This window comes from Amblyomma maculatum, chromosome 6, assembly GCF_055883805.1.
Source record: "Amblyomma maculatum isolate TAMU_Amacu chromosome 6, ASM5588380v1, whole genome shotgun sequence".
NCBI lineage: Eukaryota > Metazoa > Arthropoda > Arachnida > Ixodida > Ixodidae > Amblyomma > Amblyomma maculatum.
In genome coordinates, this window is record NC_139349.1 from 151,112,743 (window position 1) to 151,131,234 (window position 18,492).

Consider the following 18,492-nt stretch of genomic DNA (forward strand, 5'->3'; position numbering starts at 1 on the left):
CACAAAAAGACGATAACGTTCAATGAGCAAGCAACGTATTCCAAATCATTTTAGTAGAATGAAAGAATTGGAAAGGGCATGGAAAACTGCCTCATTAAAACAGTGTTTGTAGGCTGCATTCGTTTTTTCGAATGACTCGACAGCGCACATTATTTTCATTCCTGTACAGTTTTTTTTTATTCCTTTGCCACCGCCTAGCGCGGTTGGAATGGTCAAACTCTAAACTAATAGGCGGAAAAAACTATTTTTTTTTTGTTTATTGGCGATATATATGTTGTGCGCCATATAAATGTACCGGGGCCTTCATGCTCGCAGTCTGCACGAAAAACTGTCATTTTTTTTTACCACCGCGTGAATGCCCAAAACTAATATGGTAACCTCGCGAGTCTTCCGGCTTTTCATTTTCCAGTGATTGCGTCTAGAAAGTACACACATCGTATTCGGTCCTTTCTCCAGGTAAACAGACGATGCTGCGTGTAGTTCCTTATGGATAATACAAAAGCACTAGAACAAAAACATCGCTGAGAAAATGGTCATTTGTTCCTTCAACTTGAGGCATCGTTTTCCTTCTCGGCAATGAAAAAGCTACCTTCTAATCACTAATTTAATGTCACATGAACATGCTATGGCGACACGATTTCGTTTTTATGCGCGTTCTCACTGACAACTGGATTTGTACTATAGGTTACGTATAGATGCAGGGATGTAATCGGCGTCCAATACAGGCATATTGGGTCGTGAGTGCTAGCCGGTCTGGGGTATACTTATGTGGTCGCACGGTCGTGCTATAATTAGATATAATTGTGCGACAAGCATATGCGCCTGCGACAAAATCTGCATGCATGCCAATAGGCTAAAACCATAAACACATATAGCTGACCCCCAAAAATGCGCCGCATATAGGCGCACCGAAAAGACGAATCCAGACAGTTGCAGCGGTACGTGCTTGAATGCGTTATATTAATTGTCGTCCCGTGCGTGGTACTTGGTGAGGTCCGAACGATCGGCTGAAATGTTGTCGGAATTAAATGCCGCGGTTTGGCGTCCAGCGCACGTGTATTCAACCATAAAAATGGAGAATTTGTTTTGATTGAATGGTCAACGGAAAATATTCACTTCGGCAGCCCATTAAAGCTGTGTTTTTAGGATGGCAATGACATTTGCGAGATCAGGGGAAAAAGTGGTCCATCGTGGGCAGTTTTCATACAGGGATAGCTAATACTGGAAAAACACAAGACAAATTGCAATGGTCCATTACAGCCAGTTTAAAACAACGGAACGGTCAACGTCGGAAGAACACAGGACACCTTGGTCCATTGTAGCCAGTTTTAAAAACTGAACGGGCAACGCCGGAAGAACACTGGACAACATGGTCCATTGTAGCCAGTTTTAAAAAAGGAACGGCCAACGACGGCGGAACACAGGGCAACTTGGTCCATTGTAGCCATCTTTAAAAACTGAACATCCAATACTGGAAGAACAGAGGATAACATTGTCCATTGTAGCCATGTTTAAAAACCGGAACATCCAATGCCGGAAGAACACAGGACAACTTGGTCCGTTGTAGCCAGTTTTAAAAAACGGAAAACCCAATGACGGAGGAAGGCAGGACAGCTTGGCCCATTATAGCCAGTTTTAAAACCCGTGCGACCATTATTGGAGGAACAACGGCAATCTCGGTCCAACATAGACATTCTGTATGTACGGCAGTGCCAATATCGGGAACTCACTGTACATCTTGGCCCAAGCTAGCCAGTGTTGGCTACTGGCAGCGCCAACACTGGGAGAGCACTGGCTAGACTGGGCCATTGTTGGACATTGTGTTGACTGGCATGTCCTATGTTGGGAGCATGCTGGTTAGGCTGGCCCAATGTAGGGCCACTGCTTGCCGTCGTACTTACAACATTGGCCCAATGCTTTGTGCTGCCTGGGTCATGCAGTCACCAGAAACGCTTCATGGAGGTAATATTATGTCGCCTTCGAATAGGACACACGCATCTTACTCATAGTTACATTCTCAAAAAAGAAAATGAACCCATATGTGAAGACTGTGGACATGGACTGACGATAAACCACATTTTAATTTCATGTAAAAAACTCGAAAAGCTACGGAAAAAGCATTTCACTCTATTTTACACCAAACAGATACCATTCCATCCATCACTTCTCCTAGGAGAGAATGCAATTGTAGACATTTCATGTGTTTTTAGTTTCTTAGAAGAAACATCCTTCCTGAACAAACTATGATATCTTAACACTTCATTCCTTTTTAAAAAAACCATAATATACCTTGTGCTTGGCGCATGATAGCCTGAGTTGCTTATGCGCCATAAAACACAACAACACAACAACACAGCTTGTAATAAAACGCTGTAGATGTTTTTCGACAGACGTACTTTGCCATAAACGGTCAAAAAATCATCATCATCATCATCAGCCTGACTATACCCACTGCAGGGCGAAGGCCTCTTCCATATTTCTCTATTTAACCCGATTCTGTGCTAACTGCATCCCACTTGAAAATAAAGAAAAATAACTAGATGGTGATGCCCAGTGTCCTGCACTGACATCTCTGAATGCATAAAAGCAGCTAAAAATACTTTGCAACTAGCGGAAGTTGCAACATAACAGACTAGACCTTCCGCCGAGAACGGACTGGTCGGCGGATCACGCTAGAACGCGCAGCATCATTCCAAACGACCAGCGGAATATGTGCAGCTTATCTTGGTTGACCAGTGGAGTTAAAAATCGCCATTCTGGAGCAAGAAAACCTGTTCCAGAATGAGCAGTGAAATCATCATAAGTATTGAAATATTTTCACAAGCAAGTTATCATTTTCAAAAACACTGTACTACATCTCTTACTGTCAAATCCCAGATGCCTATTTTCACAAGTGGTAAAACTTTACATTTCCCTTTAAACATATGCATTTTGTTTTTATACTCCAAGCCATGCTTCGAGAAGTGGTCTCCCTAGATGCAATCCTGGATAAAGTCAGAAGCAGCCTAAATGAAACCTTCCAGCGTGTTCACCTACTGACCAGTCAAGACCTACACAACATTTTAAGGGACAGGAAAATCAATAACCACGAGAGTCTCCATCCTGTCGACTACATAAGCGTGAAGCTGTGGGTGGAGCGGATGCACAACGAGACGGACAACCAGTAGTGTTCTTTAAACACCAAGGACAACAAGACATTGGAAATCTGCTTGACAGGACAGAGCAGGAGCTTCTCGACGACAGTGATTTCATGGTGGCAATAATTACCGTGCCGCAGCAGGATTTGCTAAAGAAGTTTGGCACTGATCGCATATATGTTGATGGGACACACGGAACCACAGGTAATCACTGAAAATTACTTTTACAGTTCTTTCTGTTCAATGAATAGAAAATATAAAACACTACAGAAAAGTTTTAATAGTATCTTTTGAACCAGAAATTTTCTGGAGCAATATGTTTTAGTCAAGCCTGAATATGCTGAACCCAGGCACCTTGAATTATGACAATATAGAAAAGCCAAGCTCTTGAAAATCCTGTTTAAGGGTACAGAAACGTGGCCTAGTATACGCCAGCAGCATATACTGGGTGTCCCAAATAACTTCAACATGGCTTATCTTTGCTTATCTATTTTTTGCAAGGCTAAAAAATTCGATATTTGAAGCAGGTGATTAAAACCATTTGCATACAGCTGCTGGCCAACTTGTGCACCATAGGCAACTTTTCTTTTGCAATTAGTTGATTCTGTTCATTTTTCTACATTATTCAGCATTGACATTGGACTATAAATAGGGTTTGCAAAACTGAAGTGAGCACCTTCAGGAACTCCAATTTCAATCATCATCATCATCGTCATCAGCCTGATTATACCCACGGCAGGGCGAAGGGCTCTCCCATATTTCTCCACTTAACCCGGTTCTGTGCTAGCTGCATCCACTTGACCCCTGCGAACTTCTTAATCTCATCCGCCCACCTAACTTTCTGCCGCCCCCTGCTACGCTTTCCTTGCCTTGGAATCCAGTTTGTTACCCTCAGCGACCATCGGTTATCCTCTCTTCACACTATATGTCCTGCCCATGTCCATTTCTTCTTCTCAATTTCCGCTAGAATGTCGGTAACTTGAGTTATTTCTCTGACCCACTCTGCACGCTTTCTATCTCTTAATGTTACCCCTGCCATTTTTCGTTCCATAGCCCTCTGAGTTGTCCTCAACTTAAGTAGAGGTCTCTTGGTTAGCCTCCACGTTTCAGCCCCATAGGTGAGTACAGGCAAGATGCAAGTGTTGTATACTTTCCTCTTGAGCGATACCGGTAAGCTGCTAGTAATAATCTGCGAGTGCTTGCCAAATGCGCTCCATCCCAACCTTATTCTTCTTGTTATTTCCTTTTCAAGGTCCGGATCTGCGGGTACTAGCTGTCCTAAGTAGACATATTCGCCTATTACTTCCAGTATTTCGCTACCCAATGTGAACTGCTGTTCCTTCCCGAGACTGTTGAACATTACCTTAGTCTTCTGCATATTGATTTTCAAGCCTACCTTTCTACTTTTCATGTCTAGGTCATCAATCATTATTGGCAGTTCATCCCCCGAGTTGCTTAGCAAGGCAATGTCATCAACAAACCGCAGATTACTGAGGTATTCTCCATCTACCCTTATCCCTAACTGCTCCCATTCCAAGTCTCTGAATACTTCCTCTAAGCAATCTGTGAATAGTACTGGGGAGATTGTGTCTCGTTGCCTAACACCTTTCTTTATGGGAATTTTGTTACTTTCTTTATGCAGAACTATGGTTGCTGTACAGCCACTATAGGTATATATCCTCCAGCACTTTCACGTACGGCTCGTCTACACCCTGATTTCGCAATGACTGCATTACCGCCGAGGTTTCAACTGAGTCAAATCCTTTTTCGTAATCAATGAATGCTATGTATAAAGGCAAATTTCAATGGTGCTTTGCAATCCATTTTTGCACACGGGGGCGGGTTGGCTGGGCAGCTTCAGACATCTGCTGGCAGTACTAGTGCTATGAAACCATGTGCAAGGAGAATGTGGTGCGTGATCGATTGTGGCAATAATACGAACCTGGTGTATCCATTTTATACGCGACAGTACTGCGGCACAATGAACCAACCTAGACAAAGCGTAGTGGCACTTCACTGGTGTGCTTCAATCGCTTCACTTAGAAAGTTCATATTGTACTAGAAGCAGGATTAAGCGTCACATAATAACTACTTCCAAAGCACTGTTCATTGTAGCTTTGATATGAAAAGGATTAAACCTAAAAACGTCTACCGCTGTGCTGCCAACACGCCGATGACAGCATGTTCGCGTTTTTTTAACATCCCAAAGCAACTCAGCCTATGAGAGATGCCGTAGTGGAGTGCTCCGAAAATATTGACCACCTGGGATGGCAGAATGACTGTGCAAGAAACACGTAAATAATGTGGGTGTAATATACCCTTGCTTGTAGGTTTTAAGAAAGCTTATATCATGCCTTATTTAAATACTGCATTATCTATATATCAAACTATTTTGTGATCCCGGTCGGGCTCGATGTATAAGGCTTCAAGTGTATTTTTGAATTTTGCACGTAATAGAAGTAATCAGTATTTTGTACTAAAAAACTGCACCTGAACTTGTTATCATAATTTCAGAAATAGAGCTGACACATACTTTTACAGCAGCTTTCTGAATGATCTGCAGACAATGGGCACCATAAGTGGGCACCACTAGGGTGTCTATCAAGTTACGTTTCTAAGTTCCCCGAGTTTTGCAAGTTTGCCGTGTGCTTCTTAAAATTCCCTGCATGACGCAATGCCGCCCGATGCTACCACTCTCTACTGTACTAAGCATGCTTAAACAAAATAAAAAAATAGATTTTTCAATACAATCACTGACCGAATTATTGGAATCGGCGGCACCTGAAAACAGCCGAAATGATCGAACAGACTTAAATAATGAGTAAGTTAAAACAATATTTTGAGAGAAATCTGTTTTAAAAGTCTCTCGGATCCCCATGTTTTGTTTGCATGTCGAAAACAGAATTCTAGCCTATAGATTGGAGTAGGCTTCAATGAACCACCTGTGTGCACACTGGCATGATCTGACAACGCAGGTCGCCAGTGCAGATGTGTATTATACGGGCCATTCAAAGTACATCTTCCTTGTATACACAAGACTTGCATCTTTCATACCCTTTACTAACTGAAGTACAAATTCCCCTCCCTAGTTTTTCCAGATAATTTGAAAAGCTTGAGAATTCTATGTGTAGAATTCTATGTGATATCTCCAAAATGCTTCTACCACTTGGGTAGCACTGTTTTCAGTTTGTGCAGCACTGTAATCATAGAGCTGAACTGCACCTGTAAAGCTGTTTCCAAGTAATGAAGAAACATCAAAGATGACTGCTTTGTCAGTGTCATAAGCCACATTACAGTAGTGCGTGCACAAGACCGGTTGGATCTGACATGACTGGACCTAACAATATAAAAGCTGTCATATGCACTGTGCAATGTACAACATTACGCAAGTTAACATATTGTTACGATACGGCAAGCCGATGAAAACAGGAGAACAGAGGACAGAGAGATGGTCGATGACAGTGAGATGACGTTTTATGAAAATGTTGCCGGGCCTAGCGCGAGCGCTCCTGTCCGCGCCACTGCCCGCTTCTTCTTCCTTGGTGTCGTCCGTAACACGACCCAGGGCCACAGAGCGATCGTCCCGATCGTGGACGAGGAAATGCACGATGTTGATGATTCCATGGCATGATGATGGGCGTGTCTAGATGCTTGAAAAAGAAGAGGAAGAAGGAAGAATAGAATGGCTTTCCGGCACAATGATTCGCGATGAACCTTGGCAGGACACTCTCGGGCCACACGTTACCACGACTCGATGGCGGAGGCCAAGGCACGCACCGCATGGCATAGGCAGGGGAGAATGTCTTGAAATGTAGCGGTGTCTTGGGTCGTAGGGTCCTTGGTCGGCACATCAGGTCAGTGGGGTCACATTAATTCATTCGGGTCTCTCCTTGTGTCTTGTGGTCATGTGTGGCGTCTCGGGTCAGTCTCTCCTTCGTCGTGTCTTGTGGTCGGGGCGGGGGGGACGGGGCGGAGGAACGGCAAGGTCTTGATGGGTCCGGCAGGCTGGGGAACAGCCATGCTGTGCCTCCTAACCTTTCGCCGACGGCGCAAGAAGTCGCAGGTCGCTGATGCTCCGGACCAGGATGGGGGGGTGATGATGAAGCACCCAGCACCTCCACCAAATGTTACGATACGGCAAGCCGATGAAAACAGGAGAACAGAGGACAGAGAGATGGTCGATGACAGTGAGATGGCGTTTTATGAAAATGTTGCCGGGCCTAGCGCGAGCGCTCCTGTCCGCGCCACTGCCCCTTTCTTCTTCCTTGGTGTCGTCCGTAACAATATTCTGGGTGGCTTAGCCTACAACTGTCTTCTTTCAGGGTTCGACTTTCAACTGGTCACGGTGCTCTGTGTGGAGGAATTTGGTGCAGGCTTTCCAGTGGCCTATTGCATCACAGAGTTGACCAAAAATGTATGGAAACCTTTTCTAAGGCAATAAGGTGCACGACAGGACAAACTGCAGCCAAGGCCTTCATGACGGACGATGCACCTGCCTTCTATAATGCCTGGGAACAAGCGATGGGAAAGCCCATGCCTCGACTGCTGTGGGCCTGGCACATCGACAAAAACTGGCGGGAAAACCTGAAAAAACATATTATACACAAAAGCCTCTATGCCTTCACATACAAGGTATGTTGTTTTGTTTAACTGAATCGCACAATAACAATAAAAATTTAGAGACATGAATAAAACAGCACGCGCGGTTCCCTGAAATGTTGCCTGCAACTCCACAAATTTGACCAGTATGACACTGGTATGAAAATGCCCTGAAGGCTCTGCCTGAATGCTTTACAATGTAAAGTGAATGAACTTTCATTACATAGACAGGTATAAAGAACTAATTGGCTACAATACCCTTTCATTCCACTGGAACTATAGTTGTACCACTGTACAACAGAAGCTAAGCACACCTCAAACAATGTTCAGCTAACAAGTGGTAGCTAGACATCAAAACATAGTAGAATCCCTTTAAAACGAGTTTGAAGGAAAAAGAATTTGTTCGCCTTAAGGTCCCTTCAAATTTATGTGAGCAGGCTAGGGCGTCCGAATATCTTGCACGAAAACAATGCCTACCCCAGAAATGATAATTGAAACACAGCATTTACTGCACAGCGTATAAGTAAGCTTCAGAATTTTTTGACTCATTTTCCTTTTTGTATCCCATAGCGGCTGCGATTTATGCGCTTTTCCTTGATGTTAGCTTCCCATCCTACTCTGAGCATTGTTTGAAGGTGTCCAACAGTATGTAGCAATGCGTCTCCATATTATCTGGCTTAATATGCAGGTATAGCCATTACAAAAACTACAAGCAGCACACTATGCACCCTTCCATATGCCGCAGGCAGTGCTCATAGTGACGATATGTGGTCGAATTTCTATCACGATAACTAGGGTTGTGAAGCACTGTGAGCTAGATATTCAGCTTCAGAGTTTTCAGTGCTCAAGACACTAGCTGGGCATATGTGCTTTTTGTCTGGGGGGCAATGCACTGCTTGTTAGGCATCACAATGACAAACTCTCAACATGTCAGACCTTCGCTAGTGCCGGCACAACGGCGCTTCCCTTTCAGTACTGGCAAGAAAGCTTCGCCTCCAAAAAGTGCGCTCCCGCAATACAGCATTCATACAGTTCTTGACAACGGTGCTTCGGAAGCAAGTCATTCACATATTCTTTTCTTCGCCTTAATAGTACCACGCGTACCAGTGCCACTAGTTACTTTACACAAGCATGGTGCAAAACCTCATTTGAGTCAGATTTTTATTTATATTGAGTTTTATGCGAAATCAACCAATGGTCTCGCAAAGTACATCTTATCAAAACATCCACCTTAACTGATTTTATATCAATGCGAGTCTACTGTCAAATTTTACCTCCTAGTTAAAGATGCTATATACTGAGAATAAGCGGTCTTCGTTCTGAAGTAGGAGCAAAAATCGGTAAGGTCATGTGAACTTACCGCGTCAGCACAAAAATAACTGGACCAAACGCACGCAATAGAATCTCAGTAAAGGTGCATCCACATTACGGACCAGGGACCTGTTTTGGTCCGCGAACCAAGCGTCACGTGACGTCTTACTTCCGGTTTATGAGGTCCGCGTCAGGTCCGCGTCTCGGAGCGGGCAAAAATGGCCAGGCATTTTTCCCGGATCGCGTTGGAGGGGCCGCGTTGGCTCCCGATGAAAGCGTGTGAGCTAGCCCTTATTAACGTAAACTTTGCGCACGTTTTGAAGAGCCTCAAATAACATAGGCACTAGGCAGTGTGTAGAGTTGCATCCGATGGCATATTTACACAGCCTTCGCGAACCGCGCACCACGGTACGTGTAGCGCTGCGTACTGCTGTCCCGTCACGTCCCGGACGAGTCTTTTATAGCTGCGTGTTAAGTAAAAAGTGTCAAAAAACGTCGGGTCCCCGCTGCATCATGAAAGAGAAGTTCTCAAGTGAACACGTGCAACACCGAATGCCGCGAATTTGCTGGAGAAGTGCCGCCGCAAACGCGGTGGACGACGGCGCACTGGCCGTGTCCTACTACCTAGTCGTCACTAGGCCTAGATTCTTTTGCATCAAAGCTACAGCGAACGGTGATTTCGATTTGACTGGCGCTGTTGTGAATGGCCTGCCCATTGAAAAACAAAAGGAAGAGGTCTACCGACTGTCTTGTAAAAAAAAAGGATATGGCCATATCAGCGAGGCCTTAGCAGTGGAGATAGCATACAAGAAGGCCGGGTGAGCTGGTGCTGCACAAGCGGCAGCTGCTATGCAGAAACTTGCTTGTAAAACACTATACCAGTCACTGTCTATAAGTTAGTGATCCTCACCAAGTGGTCAGTTCTGATACGCCTTTATGCAGAATTATTATTCTAGGAAAGGACAGTTTCACTACACACAATGCCGCAAGGTATATCCGCTGCTTCCGTAGCGCGCCCGGACGCGGCGCTAGGGACAGTGCACAGGACGATGTTTAAGCGTGCTATTGCCGCCCGAGAGCGAAGAGACTCCGCGCATGGTGCTATAAATAAACACGATATTTGTAACTGCAACTTCGTTACGCTGATCGCCTAAAGGGTTACGGTTGCGAGCTGTGCAGCAGTGGAACTGCTGCTCAGTTAAGTTAGATCCATAGTTAAAGCGTCTGCGTAATGTGGTCCTTATTACCTACATCTTTGCGTTTGGAATTAAATGGATTAAGTGGAACGCTGTAAACTTGGGTACGTTATCAGCGCCACACTTCGTCTAGGGGCGTCCGTGTTTATATGACGCCAGCCTATAAACGAAGGCAAGTATACTGTACCTCAATATTGCCCAATGTACACCAAATTCGGCATTGTGAAATAATGTAAAACAATAATCTGAGGCAGTGTGCAACGAGCGCATCGCGAAACGGTGAGGGATATAGTGTATCCATTCGGCCCGCCCCATGATCCGGCTTGTCGGCTGCTATTTTGGCCTTTCATGTGGAAGCTGTTGCGGGCCAGACCGTGCGCGGTTGACACCACGTGACCGGTCCGCAGCCTTGTCTGTGGTCCGTCGTGTGAATACACCTTAATATGAATCTCATGACATTGCAAATAAGTTTGTATCATCCAAAAATTTACATAATCAAGATAAATAATAATCATTGTGCAGAAACAAGGCAAAGGCACTCACGCAGATTTGTTTACAGCTCAGGAGATTTATTTACGGCTGCATGGCCACAGTCTGCCACTTGAGGCATGCAAAGTGCGACAGGAGATTGCGGCATTGGCAGTGCGCCCGTCATCAACTGCTTGCGGTTCAGTTTCACTGGCGATCGGGATGTTGGTGATCTGTGGGCTGCACAATACAGCAGACTTCTCGCAGCCTGTAGAGCGCAAGAAGAAATCACATTAGCTACGTGCACAGCACCAAAAACTGCTTGTTACAATTCCAGCAGAAAGGACTAATGTATGTTGAAAACCTCACTCAAAACCATTGCACCTGTAAGACCGTAATACATTCGCTTGTCATAACCTAAAAGGACTCCAAGATTACTCTAAGTTCAACAGCAACGTGTAGCTTAGTCAGCTGGGCCTGCACGCAAAGGTGAGTTAACTGCACTCAGCTAGAAAAACACATGGTGGAGGCAGATTGCATTCCATTTTGTGACCTGCAAAAGTATCTTGTTTATCATTGAATGCTAGGATATGTGGATAATGGTAAATTTCAATCTGTCCTTGGTGTTGTTCTGCACTAAAAAAAGCCATTATTTGAGTGGCACCCACATTAGCATCAAACTGAGAAGTCCTGCACCTGATCCCTTTTTTTGCACGTTTACTTTCTATAAGGGCTGCCACAGCATTACCTCTTAAATTGTTATAAGCCGCCTTTCAGTGCCCACATTATGCAACACACTAGGCATTTGCAGCCCATGGCCATTGCAGCCCAATGTTATTAAGAAGCTGCTCTTACCCAATAGCTAATGGGCTTTGCATTTAAGCTCTCTCAAAGGATCAAAAAACAAAAAAGAACATTTACGAAAGCGCTGATCTCGGACATGAAGAAATGGATACCTGTGAATTTAGTTTGTAACTAAAATAAAACACAAAAGCAGAGGCTGTAAGGATGCAAACATCTACACAACCTTTACGTATTCATGATTTTACCGTGCAGCTGAAAGCAAACAGCTGTAAATAATTTACTAAAGCAATAACTGGTGAGACAGATGCAGTGTACTCACTTTGATGGTTTGTTTGCAGGTACTAAGAACCATCATGGAGGCGCCGAATAAAGAAGCACTCAGGACTTGCCAACTTTTCTGAATGGGGTAAACTACAAGAAAATCAAATGAGGGCTTGAAAAAATTCGTGCACTATTTCCAACAATATTACGCACAGCGACCAGAAGTATGGGCAGGTTGCTACCGAAAACTTGCTGGCATCAACACCATCATGTGCCTTGAGGCACTGCATAGAGTAATAAAGGTTATTTTCATAGAAAACAAACAGAAGTGTGGACAAACTAAGTTAGGTGCTGTTGAAATTGATGAGAAACAAAATTTTTGACAGATGGATTAAGTTTGTTAAGAATTCAGCAACAGAATTTGAAGAAGAAACATCAGAAAGGCACAACATTGGCATACACATCTGTAAAGAAGACATCAAGCCCACGGGCTATCAGGAATGAAGCATACAGTCGCAGTCATATCCGGGGACAATTTACACGGTAACATTTGAAAGCACGTGCCAAAATTGTAATTTTTCTTGCCTTATCTGCAAAGTCTGTGTACACACAGCAACATGCAGCTGCACTGGCAATGAACTGCGCAGAAACCTGTGCAAACACATTCATGCTGTATTTGCAAATTTGGCTATTGTTACCTCTGAAGAGAATACAAACAGTGAAGACCTCATGGCTACATAAAGGAGGCTATGTTACAGAACTGACAGGAGAGGTAAGCACACAGATTCGTGGAAAACTAGGCATCTCTCCACCACCCTATGTGCAGTTTTCAGAAATGCATAGAGCTCGTAGTCATCATAATCACACTGTAGCACCATACTTCACGCATACTAAACTTTTAAATTTTTTTCCAAGTATGATGAATGCCCTGCCTGTATGAGTAATACCGGCTGTTGATTCTGACAATGCATTTTTTGAGCTATTTTAGATTATATATGCAAAACATTAGATAACTTTATTGCTCTCTTTGTTTTGCTATGCAGCTGCTACTGTATTGAGGGAATGCATTTTGCTGCCCTCTTTGCTTGGACCTAAATTATGCACTGCAGTATTGTGGAAATAATGATTTAGAAGCTGCGATATCTCGGGCGCCCATGATACACTGATTAGGCTTAATAAGCTAGCTTGGCGGAATGGAATACATACTAACAATCTAAGTGGTCAATTCCTAAAGATAACCTAGGCCCACATTCATAGCTGTGTAACCGATATGTAAGCAAATAAATTTTTTTTTTCATTTTCACGTCGGGCAAGGTTATTGAGAGGCCTTAATACAGATAATCCAGTTTTGCATCTTGCTGTTTCTAGTAAAAGAATGAAAGGCAGCTTTCAGGTGATGCACTTTAAAATTTTGAGTATGAAATATACTTGTTTATCTTTTCAAAGAACAGAAATGTAGGCAGAACTCTCTTTCCAAGCGGTTACAAAACAAGCAGGTAATTCATGCAAGACTGTCAAACAAAATAAATAAAATTTTGGCAACACAAAATTTTAGAAAACGATACCAATCTACTCTACAAGCAAATATGACAATAAAAGAGGCGCAAAATGTAGCGTTTACATTTCTGCTGCATGAAGTCTCTGCATACTAATAACAGCACTTGCACACTCGATCATTTTGCAAACGAGATGATGCATATTTAATGTTTAACATTGCAGTTTTTATACCAAAGCATGCCCTTCTGATACTTATCCACAGCCGTGAGGCTTGTGTGGCTGTGGGAGCATGAGATTAACTATCAAGATATTTACCGATTTCTGTGCAAAACCTTGCCTTGAGATCACTCATCACAGTGCCCTGTATGACTTGCATAGCATATATCTATTTATTGCTTTTTACAGGGCACCAGTCACAAAGAAAAACGAATGAAATGGAAGCTGACGCACTGGAGCATGCCACGGGGATTGCCCAGCAATGCTGCGAGCCCTATCCGGGCATCTACAAAATCCAGCAGCAGCGGAAAAGGCTGCCCCTTGGCTCAGGCCAGTGGTTGAAAGAGTGCTCGAAAAGCTCCAGAAAATGCCTGCAATTGCGAACAAGTTTCCTATACCTTCAATATCAGTGACCAAAAATATAAATAAACAGGTTTGTTTCAGTTCCAAGAAACGTTAATCTGCTCGCCCAAGGTGCGCACGAACAGCAAAGCCCAATGTCATTGAGCAGAAAGCTATACATGATATTCCATCAGCTGCCAGTGGTTCAGGCCAGCACACTACATTTGACCACATTTAATGTAACAGCAGCGCCACTAGAAAATAATGCACAAAGAAAGGCTAGCCTCAGCAGCCTTACACTTTACCATACTAAAGAATACTGCAGGCCATAACTGCTTTCTCTCTACAATAAGTACTGGCACACTTTAAACAATATAACAACGTAAGGGAACGGCATGACAGATCATTTATTGTACTAGTATGACTAGGTGTGGTATATTCGATTTTATGACCCAAAGCAACATGTGCTATGAGGAACGTTGTAGTTGAGGGCCCCTGATTAAATTTGACTGCCTCTAGTTCTTTAATGTAAACCGATATTGCACAGAAAACGTGCGTCTGGCTCTTTGACTTCATGAAAAGGTAACAAGGTAGCCACTGAGCCACAATAGGGGATATTCAAAAAGGCGCCTTATTTAGGATGAAAAACGCGAACTACTGCGCGCCATATTGTCAAGGGTGTCTTTGGCTGCTCTATTGGCTCCACAGAGCTTGTATTAGCTCTATAATTGGCTCCATGCTGCAATAATTAAGATATAGGGGGAAACAAATGACCATGATAGCAACTGCTACCACACCGTTTACAAGGGTACGCACCTGGATTCCATTCATCCATTCAGGCTTCAGTGGAACAGTCTTAGCTTCCTCCATGGGTCGCAGTCACCCTCCCTCCCGCGAATGATGCCGTCCCACTGCTGTGCCCCCTTGTGTACGCAGCGAGGCTATAGGGATGAGTCAGGGAACAAGTTAGGAATTCTTTTTTTTTCACGCGCCACATTGAAAAAAACAATGCTGTTTGCCAGTTGTTCGGCGTCATGTCAACCTTGATTTCTTTTGTTGCCGTCGTGCGTCACCGTGTCAAATATGCGCTGTGTATTTGTAGTGTACGTACACTTGATTTTGTTCGACACAAACTGCTTCTTATGCGTGACGTTGCATGCCCGTGTGCACCACACTTGAATGGCACCATAAAGCGCCTGCGTAACGCTTCGCCTCGTTTCTAAAAATATTCCTACGAGTTAAGCTTGTAACAGGGAGGGAGAAGCCAGCAGCGTATATTTCGTAAGTGAACTGCGTTCGTGTACATCGTGTTTATAGTGATGCGGTTTTCCCGCGAGAAAAACGCCATGCAAGCGAAAACGCTGGCAATTTCTACCGCAGCTCGTGCTCGTTCAGTTGTATTTTAGCTTTCTTCGTCCGGTGCTAAGTTCGCGCTACAGTTTCGGGGCTTTCTTCTAGCCATCAGAGCAGCGCAATATTAGAATCGTGTCGATAATGTGCCTTTTCATCGCTGCGAAACCCTCTTGTACTTATTGTTCAGGTTTCTTACCAGAGATTTCCGCGAGATGCTGCTCTCCGCAGAATATGGATTATTGCCATAAAATGGGATGGAGGCCCTTTATTTCAGGTCACCATGCTTACACAGGTATGCGCAAAACACTCTAAAAAAATGATGTTATACCAGGAGTGGCAAATGGCAAAAGAATGCTTAGAGATGAAGGGGTTCGCAGCGTGTTCTTGTTAGCGCGCAAAAATAAAGAAAAGCTCCGAAAGCACGCACACCTTTGCCGTCAAGAAAGACAAAGCCACAAGAGCAACAGACACTAAAGGTCGCATATTGCTCACAATGGAAGCAAATGAGGTTTTTCCCAGGGCTGCCAAGGTTTCTCCAAGCTCTTTCACTGAGCCGAAAACTTGGCAACTGTCATCACTTTGGCATTAAGCGTCGAAACTTTCAGTGGCTTGGACACACTGCATCCACCATCGTGCACCCGTTGCCAGTCAATAGTCTGCACTATAGTCTGAGTCCTGTTAGCCGAGGGCGTCTTCACTGCTGGGGTAGCTCAGTGCAGGGTAGCGCAGGAGGCGCCTCTTTGTAGCCGCCTTTTTGAAGGGGGGTGAAGAGCAGCAGAAGAGCTAGCACATGGCTGCAGACTCCGTTTCCAGCCGGACACTCACAAGTGCTGTCAGTTATTTCATCTGTATCTCTCTTTAGTGTGAGTGTCACAGAGTAGGGTGCTCCAGTCTTCTTCTGGCTTCTGTAGCAGATGCCACAGGCAAGAACATCGGCGCGGCAGTAGAAAGTGAACGATGCAAGCAAATTAAAGATCAAGCATTATGTAAACCATTGTGCTGTTACCAAATGCAGTACAGTTCTCTTGGAATATTATCATAAGTGCTCAGATGGACGTCAACCAACCACCATTCTCTCAAACATTACACGCCATCTTTGCAACTACGTAAAAACTTGTAGAATGGAATATAAAAAGAAAATAGAGAACTGTTGTTTTACCTTCACGGGTGGATGTAATGAACGCGCTGAGTATGCGATGCCTTCAGCAACACAATACAGGTTGTTGGCATGAGATATTAAAAGCATAGTATTTGCCTGTCTAGTTATCGGCCGACATTCCCCCAGTCCGCAGCAGGCGAGTAAACACAAAACGAAGGACGCGGCATCACTCGGAAAATATGAGAGCGTGTACGTCGTATCAGCGTGCCCAGGTTATCCAAGGCGACTTCTGAAAAGCCAAGTATCATGCCCGAAGTTTCAATCTTCGTTACGGAACAGTTCAGAGGTATCTGAAGCTAACCAGGTCTTCAAGTTTCGCACAGCCTTGCTCTATGGAGCGTTTTGGCTTTACAGAAACTATGAGCGAACGACGGGACGGTTAGGAAAGCTCGTCCGGTAACTTTTCGCAAAGGTCCAGTTGTTCGTGAGAGCAAATCCTTGAGTGCCTATTTGGTTCAAACGTTGACTTCCTTACTGCTGTCAGCGGGGAGCTAAACAGCAGCACAACTCTGAAACTGAAGACTAGCAACAAGCACTAAGCATTTGCTCTGGATGGCAAACAATCTATAAGTGGAGGCAATGATTTTGAATTGCTTACCTCAGCTCTGGCATGCACGTTGACAAAGAATATTCGGCGTACGCCTCAACGACGAAATTGTATGCCTTCTGCTGCTGCCTGCCGGATGCATCACTATGCGTGCAAAATGCTGTCAGGGATGCATCGATTAGCTTCGAAATCATACTGATGTCTGGTGATCATTTCAGAACTGACGCTGAAGGCGTATGCTGCATGGTGGAAAGCTAAAAGATCTTCCAAGGCGGCACCTGCTGAACCTACCACATTCACAGCATCCAACGGCAAAAATCTGATCGCGCCCCTTATAACATGGCAATCGCTACCAGTGTTGCCAGAACAGTAAGCATTTTGAATATCTCCTATAGTTTGGTTTGGTTTTGGGGTTTAACGTCCCAAAACGACTCAGGCTATGAGAGACGCTGTAGTGGAGGACTCCGGAAATTTCGACCACCTGGGGTTCTTTAGCGTACACTGACATCGCACAGCACACGGGCGCCTAGCCTTTCGCCTTCATCGAAAATCGGCTGCCGAGGCCGAGATTTGATCCCGCGTCCTTGGGCACAGTAGTCGAGTGCCCTAACCACTGCGCCACCCCGGCGGGGCGAATATCCCCTATAGTGGGATGGTTAATATAGCAAGTGCTGAGTCGCATTTATAAAACTATATGCTCAACTTCATAGGCAGCTTAAAGGTGCACTATCAGACCATAGGAAATGTGGCGTGACTTTTTGCCAAACAATATATATAGGTTTGATTCGGTTGGCTAATGGGGTTTAACCCCTATAATGCCGTAGTGGATGGCTCCAGAAATTTTCTACACCTAGCATTTTTAACGGACACTAACATCGCCTGCGTACTTATTATTTCACCTCAAGTTATGTAATAGTTGCACATGTAAATATATAGCACTCCCTCAATTCTCTTCTCTGATGTACTGTAGCTGGTAATGAATGTCCAACAAGTTGTGACATGCACGCTAGAAATACTGTCCTTCTTCAGTTAAACCAATTTTCAAAAACTTGGCATACTTTAATCACTGTTTTCAGTTTGAGCCAAAAGTAACCAATGCTTAATTATGATAAACAATGCTTGATGAACAAGTACTACAGCCACTGGAAGCCTGCTTGCAAGTTGTGTTGTAGAAAAGTTTCGACCTGCGTTAATGTATGATAAATAGTGTTCTCACGCAACTTTGTCCTCCTCCTGTCTCCTTATGGATGTTCACCACTTCCTTGTCTGTTGTCAGTCATGATTATCAATTCCATTCCAAAGCAACACATGGGTAAGAGGGGTGCTGTAGTGAAGTGTTGTAGATGAATTGCAACTGCTGCGGTTTATTTGAATTGCAATTGAATTCGCATAGTGCACTCATAACAGCTATAAAACACTGCAGGCAGGGTGCCGAAGATAAAATACTATTGTTTTCCTTGGACATCCTACGAAACAGAAAAGAGGGAGCGCTAGGTTCCAGCAGCACTCTTGCACATTATTTTGTATCCTCGATAGCTAAGCCCTTTTCAGTACCAATAAAAAGAAAGTAGTTTGCACTTCTGTACATTTATTTCTTGCAGT

The 18,492-nt window shown here is 44.1% G+C and overlaps 1 pseudogene; it reads left to right on the plus strand.

Moving 5' to 3' along the window:
* LOC146187052 (uncharacterized) overlaps positions 1 to 13,831 on the plus strand; it is a 29,025-nt pseudogene extending 15,194 nt beyond the window's left edge.
* Positions 13,832 to 18,492: the final 4,661 nt, after the last annotated feature.